At 36.9% G+C, this 19,134-nt stretch overlaps 1 long non-coding RNA gene across 6 annotated transcripts in view; it reads left to right on the plus strand.

Annotated features, from left to right (window-relative positions):
- Positions 1–5,778: 5,778 nt before the first annotated feature.
- The window catches only part of LOC149253252 (uncharacterized), a 44,825-nt gene continuing 31,469 nt past the window's right edge, over positions 5,779–19,134 (plus strand). For 3 of the 6 annotated variants that reach the window (XR_016266169.1, XR_016266167.1, XR_016266168.1), the window contains exons 1-2: positions 5,781–6,132; positions 6,218–6,298. This is a non-coding gene — a long non-coding RNA (uncharacterized LOC149253252). Of the gene's footprint in view, positions 6,133–6,217; positions 6,299–9,975; positions 10,623–19,134 lie in introns of those variants that run through there. The other 3 variants (XR_016266165.1, XR_016266164.1, XR_016266166.1) reach the window with 3 other exon arrangements.

Here is a 19,134-nt window from a genome sequence, read left to right on the forward strand (position 1 = left end):
TAACATCTTTCACCTCTCTGAACACCACATCTTCGCTATAGACAACCTTCCTTGTTACTGGGTTCCAAAGCTTATAACCCTTTAAACCATCCTTATACCCAATAAAGATGCACTTTTTAGATTTACTATCTAACTTGGTTCATTTCTCCTTTGGTACATGTACATAAGCATCACATCCGAATACCCTCAGATGTGAAAGAGAGGGTTTCTTACCAGTCCATACCTCTTGTGGAGTCTTATCCTCCAACGCTGATGAAGGTGATCTGTTGACCAGGTAACATGCTGTCTCCACCGCCTCTGCCCAAAATTCCTGTCCTAACCTGGCATCACTGAGCATGTTTCTTGCCCTTTCCATCAACATCTTGTTCATTCTTTCTGCGACTCCATTTTTCTAAGGAGCATATGGAGTAGTCTTCTGCTGTGCTATACCACACTTCTTACAAATTTCTTCAAATTCCTTGCTGCAAAACTCTCCACCGTTATCTGACATCAACACCTTTATCTTCTTCTCTGTTTGGTTTTCCACCATAGCCTTAAATTCTTTAAACCTATCAAAGACTTTAGATTTCTTCTTAAGGAAATATATCCATGTATTCCTTGAGAAGTCATCTATAAATGATACATAGTACACAGACTTAGCCAGTGATGGAACCTTCATAGGTCCAAACACATCACTATGCACAAGCTCTAATATCTGTTTCTCCCTCTTACCACCAGAGGGGAAACTCACCCAATTCTGCTTCCCATATACACAATTTTCACAAAAATCAAAATCCAGAGAGCTATTACTCATACCTTCTACCATACCTTTACCATGAAGTATTCGAAGGCCCTTCTCTCCAATATGTCCAAGCCTTTGATGCCACAGCATGGTCTTCTCTCTAGAGACCACTAGATTTTCTGCTCCACTTTCAAGAACCACAGAAATGTTGCACCCATCAACAACAGTGCTACCTTGCAGGTTGTACAGACTTCCAGTCCGAACTCCCTGCATCAATACCAGTGCCCCCCGAACCATCTTGTAGGTATCTTTCTCGAACACTGTTTTTACACCTGCATCATCCAGCTTTCTTACATAAATCAGATTTCTGGCTAATGCAGGAATATGCAAAACACCTGGAAGTGTTCTAACTCTTCTACCTTGCAACTTCAACTTTACTTTTCTGCGACCAACGATTCTAGCCTTCCTATCATCCCCCAAGAAGACATCACCACCATCGTATTTCTCATACTCGCAAAACCACTCTCTATTGGGAGTGAAGTGAAAGGATGCACCTGAGTCAATCAACCATGCCTCATGATCTACATGTGTACTTGAAGAGGCCAAGTACACATCCCCACCTTCATCTGAGGTAGTTTTCGCCTCTACAGAAGGAGCATCATCAGATCCCTTTCCTTTACCAGGAGCTTTAGTTTTACAATCCCTTTTGTAGTGCCCTTCCTTTCCGCATTTCTAGCACACCACTTTTACATGTTTTCCTGGAGATTTATATCTCCCTCTAGATTTAGATCTCCCACTCGATGACTTATTTTTATTTCTGTTCTAGGACCGTCCTCGTACAAACAAGGCATCACCATTCTGGCTCTCCATATTTTTCCGTCTCATCTCCTCCATCAGCAAGGATGAGACTATTTAATCAAAATGCAAGGCAGTTGCATTGCTACCTATTGCAATAACCAGACTATCCCATGAATTTGGTAGAGAACACAACAAATTGATGCACTTATCTTCATCTAAAATTTTAATATCAATAGATGCTAACTGACTTACCACAGTATTAAATGCGTTCAGATGCTCTGTCACTGAGTCTCCATCTTTCATCCTTAGGTTATACAGCTTTTTCGGCAAGAACAGTTTATTCACCAGAGACTTAGATTGGTACAAAGTCCCTAACTTGTCCCACAAAGCCTTCGCTGTAGCTTCCCCTGATACATTCAGCAATACTGAATCTGAGACACACAATCGTATTGTGCTTTTTGCCTTCCGATCCAGCTTCTTCCATTCTTCATCAGACACTCTCGTTGGTTTAGTACTTGGATCTACCACGATCCATTGATATTTATCCACCAATAGATCCTCCATCTTGAGTTTCCACAACTCAAAACTCTGACCATTAAATTTCTCGATCTCTATCTTTCCACTGCTCGCCATCTTCTTTCACCACCAGAATTGATCTCGCAGATCTCCCACTGAACAAGGTCTACCACAGGCCCGAGCGAAACTCCTCAGCAACAAAGGCGTCCCCTTGAAGCCAAAACAACTCCGATACCAAATGTAGGTTTTAACCCCGTACAGAAATTACCTGCATATGAATTTTAAAACATATAAAATAAGCAATGTGAGAACATAACACATAAAACACATATACACAGAGATTTCCCCTGCATCCCAAAACCGGGACTACGAACTTGATTTTCCATTATGTTTCTTTCAATGTTACAATACATATTTATACATGTTGAATCATCCAATACCATGGACCAAAACCATTGCGTCCAAACCCATGGACCAAAAACCATCGGTAGGTTCGCCCAACCTAATATATGGTACAAAAAATTTTTCCCAGGGCGTTACCCCAGATCCCGTAGAGGGGGCTACCTGCCCCCCTCAAACCCCCCTGTGACCCCCCTACTGCACAATCGGCGCAACGAAGGGGGGGCTTCGTCCCCCTCTAACCCCCCGGTTCACTACGTGGGTTAGTCGTGGAAAGAATATAACACAACCCAACATTCTGTTGGTTCGTTCTTGAACTTATGTTTACTTTTAGCCTTCTTATAGATCAACTAAGGACTAGGTATTATGCTTTTAGTTCAGAAAAGGTAGGCTTCATGTTTTTTCCATTTGCATCATTTTGCTAAAGGTGCAAAACACATAAAATCCTTACATAGCGGCATGTACCTGTCACAACATGCAAATGGTAACACTCTTGGAAGCATCCCATTAAGCTCTATAGTTTAATTGTAATTCAACCCAATCCCTGTCAAAATTGAAATTCAATTGTAATAATCTCCAATTGTAATTCAAGTGTAATAATCACCAACTGTAGAATTACTCAGAGTGTGTTTTCACGAAGTATGAATATAAACTGAATATGTAGTTATCACTAGTAAACAGAAAAATTCAAGTGTAATTCAACCCAAGCCCTTTCAATGTGGAAATTCAAGTGCACGAAGTATGAATATAAACTGAATATGTAGTTATCACTAGTAAACAGAAAAATTCAAGTGTAATTCAACCCAAGCCCTTTCAATGTGGAAATTCAAGTGCACTAAACTCCAGCTATCGAGTACTAAGTGTGTATTTCCAGGGAGTATGAATTTAAATTGAGCTTACAATTTTGAACAGTAAACACAAATCAATTAATGGATTAACAGAGAATTCCTTTGTTTTTTCGTGCTCTCAGTGTGAGGATAAGAACATTATACTCTCCATTAAATCAATAACCAATTGGTTATTGCATCATCATTATTAGTATTCTAAACTTATGTTTAGCTATTTGAACTTCTTATAGTGATAATTAAAATGATTAATCTATTTTAGTTTTAGTTTTAAATTTAAAATGTTTATAAAAATTATTTATAACTAAATTGCATCTAAAATATTAGATTATGAAAAATTCAAAATTGCAAAACACTAATTAGTATATGAACAACAATTATTTATTTAATATATTTATAAAATGTATAAAAATATCCAATGTACTTACCACATGTTGAAAATATCAAATGTGACCACTAAAAGATATTATCAACATGTGGTTACGTTCACATGTGGTATGGGAATCATGCTTTTGCCCAATTAACTTAACGATGTGGCGAGAGCTACGTGAAAAGTCGTTGTCAACGAGATCTATTTGATTCATTTTATACATAACTTGATTATGTAACTCATGGAATTATATCAAACATTTGGAGGTTTGGAATCTTCCTACTCCAAAGAAAATACATTGAAACGAATTCACATTCAAAAATATCATGGCTGTGGCTGTCGTCTAAAGTAGAGTTGGATGATGTAAACTCTCATCCATAATAGAATTGAACAAATAAGTAATATACCGTGAATATTAAATTAGAACGTGAAATTATAGGTGTCATCCCTATCCACGTGGCATGCGCAAAAATAATTACTTATTAATTATTATTAATTATATATATATATTTATATTAATTGGGGTTATATTTTCCTCACCCAAATTCGATTTTATCAATTGATATAATAGATTTTGACAATATAAGTATATATACTTATATGTAAAAAACTATTATGTGAAAAAAACAAACAAATTTGTACCGGTAATAAATGCAACAAAAAATTGAGATAGTAATAACTTAAATAATATTTAGGTAAAACTAATATCCCAACCTTAAGTAAGATCATCTTCTTTTTTTAAAGGTGTTTAATGTGAGCGTAATTCCAAACATCAAATCAGAATGTAAAGTCACACGAATAAATAAAAAACAATTAAAAATATTAATTTTTTTTTTACTAATTATAAATTTATTATCATATATATATATATATATATGAAAAAGAAAAGATGAAATATTATCATCCATATATATATGAAAAAGAAAAGATGAAATATGTAAACTTATTTACATTAAACAATTTAGACATGAACAAAAGGGCTCCCATGGTATACCTCTATACACTGACACCCATTTTCAAAATCTAAAAAAAAGACATGCAACACCTCTCATTTGTACAAATTCTTAATGAGATCTATATATTGATTTCCAAAGTAATACATGCCAATCATTCTAACACCATTTAACTAAATATCAAGCAAATAAAACATAATCTAATTGTTAGTAAAAATTACATTGAACCAGAAAATGACAATAGCTATTAATATTTATGAAGTTATAACTTCATTAATGTATTAGGGCAATATATGTTATTGGTTGGATTTTACTTGGTACAAAATCTAAGAGATGATAATAATGCCCCAATACATTAACAGAGCTATAAATATATTAATATTGATTGATCCTATCAATATTTGTGAAACTATAGCTCCATTAATACAATGACACAATATATTTTATAATACAAAATCCAACAATAATATATATTACCCCAATACATTAATAAAACTAAAACTACACAAGCATTGATTGCCATTACTCTGGAGACTCGTGTAGATCTATATCAAGAACCTGGACACTAAAGCCCTGCACTCAAAGGTGCATTTCACATTAGGGAGGGTTTTGCGGGAGAGGACCAAAAAAAACTGACACATACGAAATACAAATGCCCCAGAAACCTCCGGCGATTCGGAATAACTTGAATTGGACCGACGCAAGGACAACCTCCATACAAGAAATCGATGTCAGCAGGTCCATCTGACCTGGCACGCATCTGAGGAAACTCACATCATACTAACCCAACAATTTTACACAAAAAGTCCATAGCCCAGGGCCGTGTCTTAACCGTTAATTTAATGTTGGGTAGGTGGTATACAGTATGGAAAACAATTTAAATTTAATGTACTAAATCAATTTCAATTTAATGCACTGTATATCAACACCATATTGTATAATGCTGTATATCATCCCCATTAAGTCCGGAATCTGTGGCGGCTCTAAAATATTTAATGCCAGCACTGTACTCAGTTTTATGACATGATTTGATGTGACTGTACACTGTATTGTATTGACAGATGGTGAAGTACCCTATTGTATTTGATGTGACTGTACACTGTCTTGTATTGACAGATTTCAAGTTTTAATAGTGTTAGGTTTGTGACTGATAAGACTGACGTTTATCTGCCCTACCCTGATATATTAATAAAATCTGTGGCAGAATATCGTGGGGCAGAATATCAATGGAAGTCATGAGACCAAGCCGTATCCATTACGTCGCCGGGTTGAAGGACATCCCCTGTGCGACGCTGCAGTGGCGTGAAAGGCACGCCTGTAAGTTTTCAGAGTGTTGGATGTGTGACTGTTAATACCGGTGACACCCTACCCTCTATATCTTCTGTCTAACACTATCTCTTCATTTCACTCGTATTATATCATTTGAATCGGCATCAGCATCACAGCGTTTCAATATAAAATATTTTCACCGTTCCATTTCTGAAATCTATGGCGCCATGGCGGGTTGTAACAGGGACCTCTGGAATTCAGGTAAAGACACCTCGAGTGTTTTGTCTAGAACAATTAGCTGTTTTGTTGGCCTTTTGTGTAATAAATATTTATTATCGCTGTACAGTTAGCCGAGGCGAAAATATTGGAAACCGTACAGGACAGAGCTGTATGGAATGGGTAGAATTGAAAAGAAAAAAAAACCGGGGTATGTGCTTATCTAACGATGTTTACATTTTTATTTTTTTCTTGTATTAAAACACATGGTGTATACCGCTCTGCACATGCTTACCTTTTGATTTAAATATTTTGTGAGAAAGGCAATGAATGGTCATCTTAATTTTAGTTGTTGCTGAGTTTGAAGTTTGAAAAATATTGGTCGACTGAACCTTTTGTCGAACCCACATGGTCTTGTGAAACCTATAAATAACCATTATTTCTGCAAATGTTATTGTATATAAGTCACCCATTGTTATTGTATATAAGTCACCATTATTAGTGTATATAAGTCACCCATTGTGTGAGCAGTTGCCTGGCCTTAGAAGGAATAGGAGGCCGCGAGTGGCAGTAGCCATATTCACCATTCGTTAGAAAGAACCAGTGTTCTCAGCATTTTTGGTGGTTCCGGTCACAGATCTAGTTTATGTTCCAGCGATTTATCAAGTAAATGCAAAGTTAGTTTCTCATTTTATGTACATAGCTTTAGTGGGTCACTCGCTTAGGTTAACCTCTCTTGGTCTTCAATTTCTTTCTAAATTGAAAGTTAGAATTTGCATAAATGTGCGTGAGCGGATAGTGGTCAAACGCCTAGCAAGATCAGTCAGCTTTGGCCATCCTAGGACCTTTCGCCATACCGTAGAGGTATACGTAGCTCACAGGATTCGTTGTAATGGAGATTGTATAGTTTAATTACTCGCGAAAGCATAAAGCATCGGCCAATTACAAGGAAATTGGGACAGTGGATTTCCAGATAAAACCGGGTGAACAATAAACAGGGCAACTGCGTTTTCGAACTCCAAAAATTAGGGTGAACTCTATATGTTGGTTCTATATCAAACAAAAATTGAAGTGTCTCTTTCGTTTTTAGATCCCCTCAGATGGAATTTGTCTTGTCCACGTCAAAGCAGTTGAAATAGAGATCCAAATATGTAAGAAGCGCTGAAATTTTGTTATTTGAGTGGTGGAGATCTATAAATTGTTTCCATAATATAATGTCAATGAACAAGCTGTTGATGATTGTTTTGCTCTAATATTCAATCTTTTAAATTCATTTGGTGAACCAAGCTTACGAGGCAGGGGGGCCATGAATTGATTTTAACCTTCAGTCCATTAGAGGAAATTGAGGAAACAACCCAATCTCGAAAGGCAAACTGTTACAAAAATGGATTACAAGGAGTGAGATTCACTCCATCCATTACAATCCATAGTTTTGTGGGCAATATATGCCTCGCACAACGTAGTATTCAACGTTTGTGGCAAATGAATCACATTGCATATGAATTAACCGAAGTAAGTATCGCTTTTGTTAACCGAATAAGTTGCATTTAAAAAAAGAAATCTTATATAAAAATAATGGAAAAAAGGGACTATAAATATATTTTTTTCAATCTTAATGTCAGACAGAGTTACCTTATTCGGTTGGTCCTAGGTTAGGACCAATTCAGTTAGGTAAGGTTTTTCGTTTCTAGTCAACCATTTTCAAAGTTGGTGTTGTGTTTTATTGGGTCGTCGGTAACTTTGGTTGGTCCTCTAAGGATGATTATAAATGGATTGTCCTCTAGGGAAAGGAAAATGAAGGTATATGTTCTATTGTTGTAATAAAGAATTTTGATGATTTTGAAATTTACATTTTTAATGGTATTAGAATGTTTATTTATAAGGAGTAATTAAAAATGAAAATTATAAGTTGTATCATAGAAATGTAGTGTTTTTAGTGATTAGTATCTATATAGGTATCCATTTTCATTGGTCCAGTACATTGATTTGTTTGGAAGCTATGAAACAAGAGTGGTAACAATTGAGTGTGGACAAGGCAACGCTTATTTCTATTTCTATAGATTGATTTGTTTGAAAGCTATGAAACAAGAGTGGTAACAATTGAGTGTGGACAAGGCAACGCTTATTTCCATTTCTATAAATCCATTAATGCACCCTTACAGTACTTGACGCAACTCCCAAAACTCTCCCTTACAGTAGTTGCCGCAATGGCTGAAACTCTCTGCAAGAGCTAACCAGCCATACATTGGGTATTAAATGCCCCTATGGAGGCTGGCCCATCTATGTATGTTGAGCGGGTCATGGGGGCGCATCCATCTCCATGGATTGTAACTCCGACGGACACCTTTGTGTTTCCGGCAACGAACGCGGGACCCACCAACCGCGAGCCCGCTGCCCCGTCTTGCCTTTGACAACAGCGACCTCGCGCCAAAACGCTATTGACTCCCGTTCGAAAATACTTTGCCTCTGCAACCCGCCTGGACCCGCCTGGACGAAACGCAAGAGATCTGTTCAACCGCCGATTGCTTCCCCTCGCAGGTTGGTTCCCGGGCTCCTGGTACATTCCTGGTAAAGATTTTCTTATATGTATATGAAGGATATGCGGAGCCTAAACCTAGATTTAGTTATAAATTCAATGACGTCTTTATTAATTAGTTCCGTGGATTAAAACGTTAGTTCTGTGAATCAGAATGGATAGTAAAGGGAAAATTTTACAGATCTATATTAATGCTCATTGGAGCAATCTCTCACTCTTGCATGGTTTGTTTGATGCGTGCTCAAACTGAGGCTGCCCTATGGGCATCCGCTGCAGCCGACGTGCTGAGCATTGGAACTGCTTATTGTGACTTAAATTGCCATCTGGGTTGGCTTTTTGCAGACCCTCTGCCATTTTTGAAGTTCAATATGGCAAATATTGCGGATTGAGGAGAAAGCGCTGTGTTTAAGTTAGAAACTCATTTTAAAGCATTCATGGTAAAGATTTTCTTATATGTATATGAAGGATATGCACTTGCGTTTAGAATCATTTGCAAAAATGTTTTTAAGAGGCGGAAACTATTTTGCATTCGTTGTCTCAATTTTTTCTAGAACTAATGCTGACAAATGAGCACAGATCATGGTGATACGTTTATGTCAGTCTATAATGCAATTTAAACATTTGTTTGAGATGTGCGATGGAAAAAGTGTTCCAAACTCTAAGCTTTTCTGATAGCATTTCATAAATTTCTTGGTGATTATGAACCAGATGAAAATGTTTGAATTTAATATTCCAGCTACTTTTAAATACAGTAAGGTTTCACCAGTAGAGAGAGATTAATAGTCAAGTCGGATCCTTGTTCTATGGAAACCTGTTTCTATATGCCATTTCCAGGAGCTGTGATCTGTCACTTTAGTTTAATTAGTTGATTTTAACTTTTATTTTGAGTTGGTGAAGCTCAGGGCTAAAATGTAACTTCATGATTATTGTGTTCATGTCATGCCTCTGGCTGGTTGGCTGTTGAAAGTTTACATCATTAAGAGTTTGCAAACTGCATCTTTTGAATCTTAAATATTTTGATATATGTAGGCTTTGGTCATTAAGAAACCTTCCTTGCTTTTACATTATGTGAAGAATACTGGCATTTCTACATTTAACATGCATTCATCCCAACATACAAAGTGACAAGTTCCTGCCCCATAGGATTTCTTCATCCATATATAAAATTAAACACATTCGAGTTAAAGTTTGTTCTATATGCCCAAAGTCTTATCTGATATTTGATTTTCTGTTATTTTTCAAGGATGTGCATTCAGACTTGAGGTAGCATAAAAATAATCAATTTCAATCAGGATATTTTGTCATGTTAAAGTATTCTAACATGAATCTATTTTGTTGTTGTCACTATGCAGTGCTTCTAAGCCCATGGAATGGTGGAAAAGTGGACATTGTGCATTGAAGTATCATGCCGCCCCAATCGGGGTCCGGCATCTTTAAAATTTGTCCTTCACAATGGGGCAAAAAATCATGTGATTTATAGAATATGGGAAGTGCAGGGAAAGACAACCAATAACGAAGCATACTACATTACACTTGTTGCAGGTTTAAAAGAGGCAAAACACAATGGGGTGAATAACATAACAGTGCTGACAAACTCAGATAATCTGTAATCACATGGAAGGCATCTACAATGTTCGCGCAGACAATTTGAAGCCCCTCTACAGAGAGGCAAAAATATGGAGTGCTCGATTTAATTCTTTTTCGATAAAGCACCTTGCGGAGATCCATAAAATCTCTACTGATCTAATGGTTGGAGCAATCTCAAGTGTAGATGCAGGTGCCAGAGATGATTCAGGATCATCATTCATTCCACTAGCAAACATTGATCAGCATCAATATAGGTCTCGACTATGTGTATACACCATGGTTGTCATTTTTCTTGGGATTCTCATACTGTGGTTCTTTCAGTAAAGTACTCGTTAATGTACTTTTTTTTGGTTTTGTAATATCATTCACCTTAGATGTCCAATCATGTTATAACTGAATTCATGTGTCCAATTATGTACATTATATTTGAGGTGAACTAATTATTCTTAACTTACTAGTGGTTCAGCGAATATTATTGTAGCTTCGTATGAATTTAATTTTAATTTCAAGTTTCAGATGCTACCTCTTTAATAGTGTTGATTTCCACTTGGATGGATGCCATGGGAATAAATGAAAGTAACAAAAGAAGGTTATTTACATCTGGTTTGTTGCTTTTCACAACATTTAAGAAGTATAAGTCATTTCTGATGCAAACCCTAGCTATATCCATATCTATATGATGACAGGCCAAAAATAGTTGATGCGTAATCTAATGTGAGATTAAGAATTCCATACCATGAAACCCTCCTAGGAACATTGATGCATAATAATGACAAACTCTAACCTAGTATGAAGTTAATTTTCTTAGGTACATGGTTTGCCCTATAATGATGCAATGTACGCATATATCAATGAAGCCCTACATGCCCATGATGCCTTTGAAGATGCCATAATCTTAATAAATAAAGTTAATAAATAAAGAACATAAGTGAAGAAACGCTAATCTTTCAAAATTGCCTAAAAGATTAAAAATATGGAGTCCGTAAACTTTGTCAAAATCATAATGATAAATTTTGCTTCAAAAAGCTTAATCCCCCATTTTCTTGACATTTGTTTTTCTTGACATGTCGCTTGTTCATCACACCCACACTAATCTTCCAACTAGGACACCTTTCTTACAAGCACAAGAAATGCTCTAGAGTCTAGTGTCCCATGTTTCCAGCACCGGAACCAAAAACTAAGGCTTTGGAATTTGCAAGAATGACACCAACAATAACAACTACAAATTTAAAGCGTAATGCCCCATAATATTGGCCATCTCGTTACCACAAGTCTAACTCAGCTAATGGCCATAGCTAATCATCTAATCAAGAACACTCACTATTGACTTTACACCAGAATCAATGGTGACGTGCGACCATAAAAAGCATGCCATAAACCATAACGGGGAAGTACATCATCACCATCCATATTCATCAAAGTGTAACGAAGAAAGATGTAACAAAATACCATGCTTATTAACATATACACAGCAACTACAACAATCCTGATGGAACAGAGTAGGTTATCAAACATTTAGAACAATGCTCCATTCAATATCCACACAATATGGCAAGAACACTTCAATAGCATGCCAAAACTAAACAATGTTCCCACTTGTAACAACCCAAAACTAGCAACAACCCTAAACTGTTCAGAGCTCAAGTACTTGTACACCACTACCTGCTCAATGGCAATTTAGGTAACCTTTACAGCATTCCGTTACCCTCATGTACATGCATCTTTCACATCCAAACTAGTAAGTAAAGCAGAGTCTTTTACAAAGAAACGTTACAATGAGTTCGAAGCTCTCTTAAAACTTCAAAGTTTAAAATGAATATCACTTTACATTTGACCAAGTGAAATAATATATCTAAAACGGGGATCAAGAAAAGTACATAGTTTTTAAAGTTGAGGTTTTTATAAACCGAGTTACACATATAGTGACATAATGTAATGCATTAACAGATATTTAATTAATGTATCCCCGCCATATAGTGACTCCAAAAAGTGCAAATTTCTTCACAACAAAATTGTGCCTCTCACACAAATATATAAACCCACTCTGTGATATATATATATATATATATTTCAATTGCATTGTATTGTAAGTTTTACATCTTTTTGGATGGTATATATACCCTTAAATATATTTTACTGGAATTCATGTTTTCAATGATATCATACTTAGGATCCACTCAGAATGTAACTTACCACACTTGGTAAGAACACAACCAAAGATCAACTCAATCGTGCAAGAACCAATTTACAGTGACAAGTAATAGGCTTTGCTTTTCATTAGAGTGTCAAGTGATGGGTTCTCTATCTTTTGGATAATAAATATTCTCACATACACGAACATAGAACCATCTATGATGAAAACATAAATCATCATTGTGTAAGAATGATGAAAGCGTGCTCTTTAGAAAACATTATGGACACAATGTTACTCATATATTAATTTTTTTCCCACTTGGATATTGAGGTTCAAGAACTCTCTCACAGACACAAACATAGAACCATCAATGATGAAAGCAAAATTCTGATTCTCTTTAAGAATGATGACAGCATGGAGAAACTTCATAGCCAATCCCATATTCACTCATTCATAGCCAATACTGACCAAGAACCCAATCATATGTACCTACCAAAACAGCCATTGTAAACCATATCCGAATCATGTCTACCTACCAAAGCAACATAATCACAACCATGTTAAGAATGCGCATAAGCACAAAGTTAGATTTGATACCTTTGTCTTAAACCTCAATAGCTGGAAAGAGAGATTAAAAATATATCCTTTTCGTATTTGTAATAATAAAATTACTTAAATATAAATTACAGAGATTTGGATTTGTATCCAAATGTGATCACTTGCCCACCCTTGGAGAGCTAAAAGCCCTTCATGGCTAAATGGAGCAGACCTCCTCTCACAATGATCATAATGATTTTCATTGTTCCTCTCAAGAGAAAGGAAGATAAGTTTGGGACCTTAAATGAGCAGAGCTGGTTTTCTCAGTTAAGACCAGGACATAATCTGAGCACAGATAACCCCTTTTGGGACCTTTTCTGAGAAGATATTAAGACCAAGATGCCCACCCTTGGAGAACGTAAAAGCCCTTCATGGCTAAATGAAGCAGACCTCCTCTCACAATCATCATAATGGTTTTCGTTATTCCCCTCAAGAGAAAGGAAGATAAGTTTGGGACTTTTAAATCAGCAGAGCTAGTTTTCTTAGTTAAGACCAGGACATAATCTGAGCCCAGATAAGCCCTTTTGGGACCTTGTCTGAGAAGATGTCAAGACCAGTACCTTATATTGAGAATAGTCATTTATACTCGATGCAAATACAATAAGCTCATAAAGGGAGCTATGAATATGGATGTATCTGATTTGAGTTTGAGTCATGATGGCAAAGGAGAGCTCTCACTCTATTAAGTACCGCATCAATATTTGTAATTTGTTTGTGCTGTTGTAAAACGTTGAGAAAACCCATACGAAACAGAGAAGTAGAGCAACAGATCTCCACGTGATCAACTTTATTGAAACTGCTAACAAAAATAACAAGCAGAACAAGAGATATCTACAAATTTGTTTTATCAATTTGTAGTTAGTATTTTGTATTTATTTATTGCTTGGCACCGCTGAATAGCAGCAACTTAGCTCCCACAACCTGAAATCAGTGGACAGCTTTTTATTATGCTTTACAACTACAGATTTTTATTGAAATTTACAAGTCCTTTTTGAGATGAAGAGAAGGTACTTATTGAAATAGGGATTCTCAGTGAACAGTAGTCCTCCAATACTCCAAAACATTAAAGGTAAACTATGGCTATGCTTGCTGAGGACATATTCTTTCACTTGTCCTGTATAATTTTATCCTTGCATGGCAATGAGAGATGTTGGAAATTTTCAACCCAACTTGTACATAGCCTTCATGTGATAAAACTTATCAGAAATTAGAAATGGTGGTCTCTATACAAATAACAATTTCCTGACTCTTGTCATCCTCACAACAAATCAAATGGTCATCAAGAATTCTTACACTGGCATATCAGTGACACGAAGAGGAAATGCAGGGCTGAAAAATACTCTGATGAACTTTTCAAAAGATTGCAGTGGATCTGGACAAATTGTCGAGCAAGGGAAAGTGGTAACAACATCACAACCTGACAGTGGACAGCTTTTATTATGCTTTACAACTACAGATTGAAATTTACAAGTCCTTTTTGAGATGAAGAGAAGGTACTTATTGAAATAGGGATTCTCAGTGAACAGTAGTCCTCCAATACTCCAAAACATTAAAGGTAAACTATGGCTATGCTTGCTGAGGACATATTCTTTCACTTGTCCTGTATAATTTTATCCTTGCATGGCAATGAGAGATGTTGGAAATTTTCAACCCAACTTGTACATAGCCTTCATGTGATAAAACTTATCAGAAATTAGAAATGGTGGTCTCTATACAAATAACAATTTCCTGACTCTTGTCATCCTCACAACAAATCAAATGGTCATCAAGAATTCTTACACTGGCATATCAGTGACACGAAGAGGAAATGCAGGGCTGAAAAATACTCTGATGAACTTTTCAAAAGATTGTAGTGGATCTGGACAAATTGTCGAGCAAGGGAAAGTGGTAACAACATCCCCACTCCAGCTCATTGATAATCAGAATGGTTGCCCAACTTTTACCCATTTGGACAATTTATGGAAGCACCAAATTCAAAGGCGGGATCAAATTACTCTGATATCAACTGATATTCCATTCACAGACTTCTTGAATGTATAGAAACTAGGGATAAATCATAGAGAATCCTGCAACAGTTGAGCTAACTGCCTATGTTCAAACTTCAAAGGCCTAGAATGAATTCATTTCCAGAAGATATGTCCTCTGCTTTGAAAGTAGGCTAGCTGCAGTCTTGAATGGTCCTTCGAAAGCTCCAGCCAAAAATCCATCAGTTTCCTTGCATATTGGGTACTCACAAGGGCGAATTGAGACCAGTGTCGCACCCTTCAACACCATTCCACATGGGAGCTCCAGACATGGGGCATCCTCACAATAAATCAAATGGTCATCAAGAATTCTTACACTGGCATATCAGTGACACGAAGAGGAAATGCAGGGCTGAAAAATACTCTGATGAACTTTTCAAAAGATTGTAGTGGATCTGGACAAATTGTCGAGCAAGGGAAAGTGGTAACAACATCCCCACTCCAGCTCATTGATAATCAGAATGGTTGCCCAACTTTTACCCATTTGGACAATTTATGGAAGCACCAAATTCAAAGGCGGGATCAAATTACTCTGATATCAACTGATATTCCATTCACAGACTTCTTGAATGTATAGAAACTAGGGATAAATCATAGAGAATCCTGCAACAGTTGAGCTAACTGCCTATGTTCAAACTTCAGAGGCCTAGAATGAATTCATTTCCAGAAGATATGTCCTCTGCTTTGAAAGTAGGCTAGCTGCAGTCTTGAATGGTCCTTCGAAAGCTCCAGCCAAAAATCCATCAGTTTCCTTGCATATTGGGTACTCACAAGGGCGAATTGAGACTAGTGTCGCACCCTTCAACACCATTCCACATGGGAGCTCCAGACATGGGGCATCCTCACAATAAATCAAATGGTCATCAAGAATTCTTACACTGGCATATCAGTGACACAAAGAGGAAATGCAGGGCTGAAAAGTACTCTTATGAACTTTTCAAAAGATTGTAGTGGATCTGGACAAATTGTCGAGCAAGGGAAAGTGGTAACAGCATCCCCACTCCAGCTCATTGATAATCAGAATGGTTGCCCAACTTTTACCCATTTGGACAATTTATGGAAGCACCAAATTCAAAGGGGGATCAAATTACTCTGATATCAACTGATATTCCATTCACAGACTTCTTGAATGTATAGAAACTAGGGATAAATCATAGAGAATCCTGTAACAGTTGAGCTAACTGCCTATGTTCAAACTTCAGAGGCCTAGAATGAATTCATTTCCAGAAGATATGTCCTCTGCTTTGAAAGCAGGCTAGCTGCAGTCTTGAATGGTCCTTCGAAAGCTCCAGCTAAAAATCCATCAGTTTCCTTGCATATTGGGTACTCACAAGGGCGAATTGAGACCAGTGTCGCACCCTTCAACACCATTCCACATGGGAGCTCCAGACATGGGGCATACCAAAGCTTCATGTTTAGTGCAGGGACTTGGGTTCTGTTAGATGAAGCAGAGGCTGCAAGAGGTTTATCACGAAATTCTTGCAATTGACTTCTATTCATGCATAGAACTCCTTGCTGATCTGAATCAGTAAGAATAAGATTTTCCAAGGTGGGATGCTCAGATATGATATTTTGAAGAAGATAATGCCTTGCAGAGGCTGCAATAAGGGAGCTGATGGTCCAAACCACTCTTAGTTTCAGGCCCCCATTGGTGTAAAATGATTCAGGAATGTTCCCAGTGTCTTCATCCTCTGAAGCCCCATTTTCTGCATTGTCAATACTTTTTTTCAGTTAGAATTGAATATATTTTATAAAGCTAAGACATGCTATTAACGATTAAAAGCACGAATTCCCGAAAGATAAACCCAAACATAATGATGCAAATTCTTTAACGAAGCATTTTTCTGAAAGGTAACAGCAAATAACAGAGATCCCATGACACACTCAAACAACAGAAATTTCTAGATGCAAAGTACAACCTTCCAGCCCCTCTTATCTAAACCTAACAGAAAATGCTACAAAACCAAAATGCAGTCCATCTCAAAACCCCAATAAGGATTCTTTTTTCTTAATCCTTCTAATAAAAGAAAATCAGTTACTTCCAATAAACTAAAATAATCTCCAAAAGCTGAACAGTGACTATCTAACGTAAACATAACAGAAACTACGGTTGAAGTGGAACATCAATCTACCAAGCGAGCAGGTATTATTGCTTTCAGAAAACCTGTAAAAGCTGACCAGTAAAGGCTTACAAAAGCTAACTAAAAGCAATCATCACCATTTTGGTCCTTACAAGTTACACCAGAAATTGGCAAAAGAATGTCTAGTTTAGAGAGTTGATCAAAGGTAATTGTTTTACACAGGGACTCCCTACTCCCCATTTTTTTGGCCAGACTGGGGTTAATCTCCTGTGATGCCCTTGGAAAGCTGATCAAAGGTCATTTTTTTAGACAGGAACCCTTGAGTCTCCAATTTTTGGCTAGACTGGGGTAAATCCCCTGCGACGTGTTGCTCTGGGTATTCCAACTACACGAGAGGCAGTGCAAACACCGAAAAAGTTGGAATCAAACCTGGGCCGGTAGAGGTAAAACTCCAACTGGTTTCCCACTGAACCACTGCTCCAGCAACGCAAATAAGCAGGCTATAAAGTAGAACATGTGATCGAAAATCATTTTACCAGAAAATAGATTTTCCCATGAGCCGAGAAAATTTCCTGCTGAACAGAAACTAATCGTAACACTGGGGAAAAGAGGCTTCACAGCTAATAAAATCGATTGCACTAGTCAAGAACAAAGCTACTTCCAAACCTGTTCAAAGTCTGTTAAAGAGCTAAAATACGCATCCACGTCAACCAAGGATCATCATTTTCACTAAACCTGACAAAAATTATGAGTGCAGAAGAAAAAGCTAATATTGCTCAAATCTGATCAAATAAATACTAATCTGATCCAACTGAAACACCCAAACCAGGTTTTCCCAAAATCAGTCACAAACTATCAGTTTAACCAAAAACTGCTTCAAGAACAAAGCTTTTGGGGTAAATCCTCCCAGACTAGCACAAAGAAACCTCTTGTGAAGTTTGAGGGCAAGCTGCTGTTCGAACTCCACAATTTTCAATAATTTCCAGACACCAAAGGACTGACTTTGAGCATGTCAATAATTTTCACCAATTTTCACCAATTTTCATTGAAATTCATTTTGTATTGAAGCAACATGCCAAAATAACATCTACAATAATGAGCCAGCCTGATATATAAGAGTTCCAATTCTGCCTTTATGTACAATACACTATACTGTTATCCAAAAAGGATGTATCAAGCTTATAGTAGCGAAAAGACAAATAACCTTTTCCTGGAGTTTGTTAGAGTTCAGCCAACATTTACACTGAGATTTTATATGCTTTGAGTTCAACAAAAAGATTTCAGTAGCTCAATTCAATAACCATACAAAATTGAAATTAGATAATGTTGTACATATCCAAAAACATTTTCAACCCATCATGCTCACAACATGTTCTTGGATTAGGAGATCCCTTTATAGGGTTATGCCCATATTATATCCATGAATACTCATTAGCTCGAATATTTGTCATCTTGCCATTGATCGCTGGCACTTTGATTGTTTTCTTCACCCGCTATTTCCTGTATAGAGTGCAAGCGGCGATACAATCCGACTGGTTGTACAATAGGGGGCATCACCCTAGGGTGTGGAACCAAAATGTTATGGGTTGAAGTAGGCTGCCCAATGAATGAATTTGGTGCCATTGGTGGAAACAACCAGGGGGTTCGATGATCAAACGAGAGAGGTGAACGTGGTGAATCAAATGGAAAATGAATCAATGAACCCCCCCATATTTGGATCCACATTATATGATTATTCTCATGAAATAAACGAACTTGGCAACTTGAAGTATTATGAGATGTGGATTCTTCAGCTGTAACAAAAAAGAAAAAAACACGTTGTTATGCAATCGCATTGAAGGCAATGAAGATAATGATATTTTGAATTTCACATTAAATGGTACATCAATTAATATTTCCATACCAGTATTTTGCAAAATAGAACCTTGTACCCTTCTAGATGTGTGGTCCAGATTGATTTCTTTTGTAGAAGAAATCTCCAATTGTTCATTCATGCTTCTTTTCCTTCCACGACACCGTCCACCCTTTAGAAACTGTGGTCCATATTTTCTTGATTTCAACGCAGGAACACTTTGCCCCCCTTTTTTT

This window comes from Pinus tabuliformis, chromosome 7 (genome assembly GCF_031772625.1).
Source record: "Pinus tabuliformis cultivar Carrire ecotype Pingquan chromosome 7, CPIR1, whole genome shotgun sequence".
NCBI lineage: Eukaryota > Viridiplantae > Streptophyta > Pinopsida > Pinales > Pinaceae > Pinus > Pinus tabuliformis.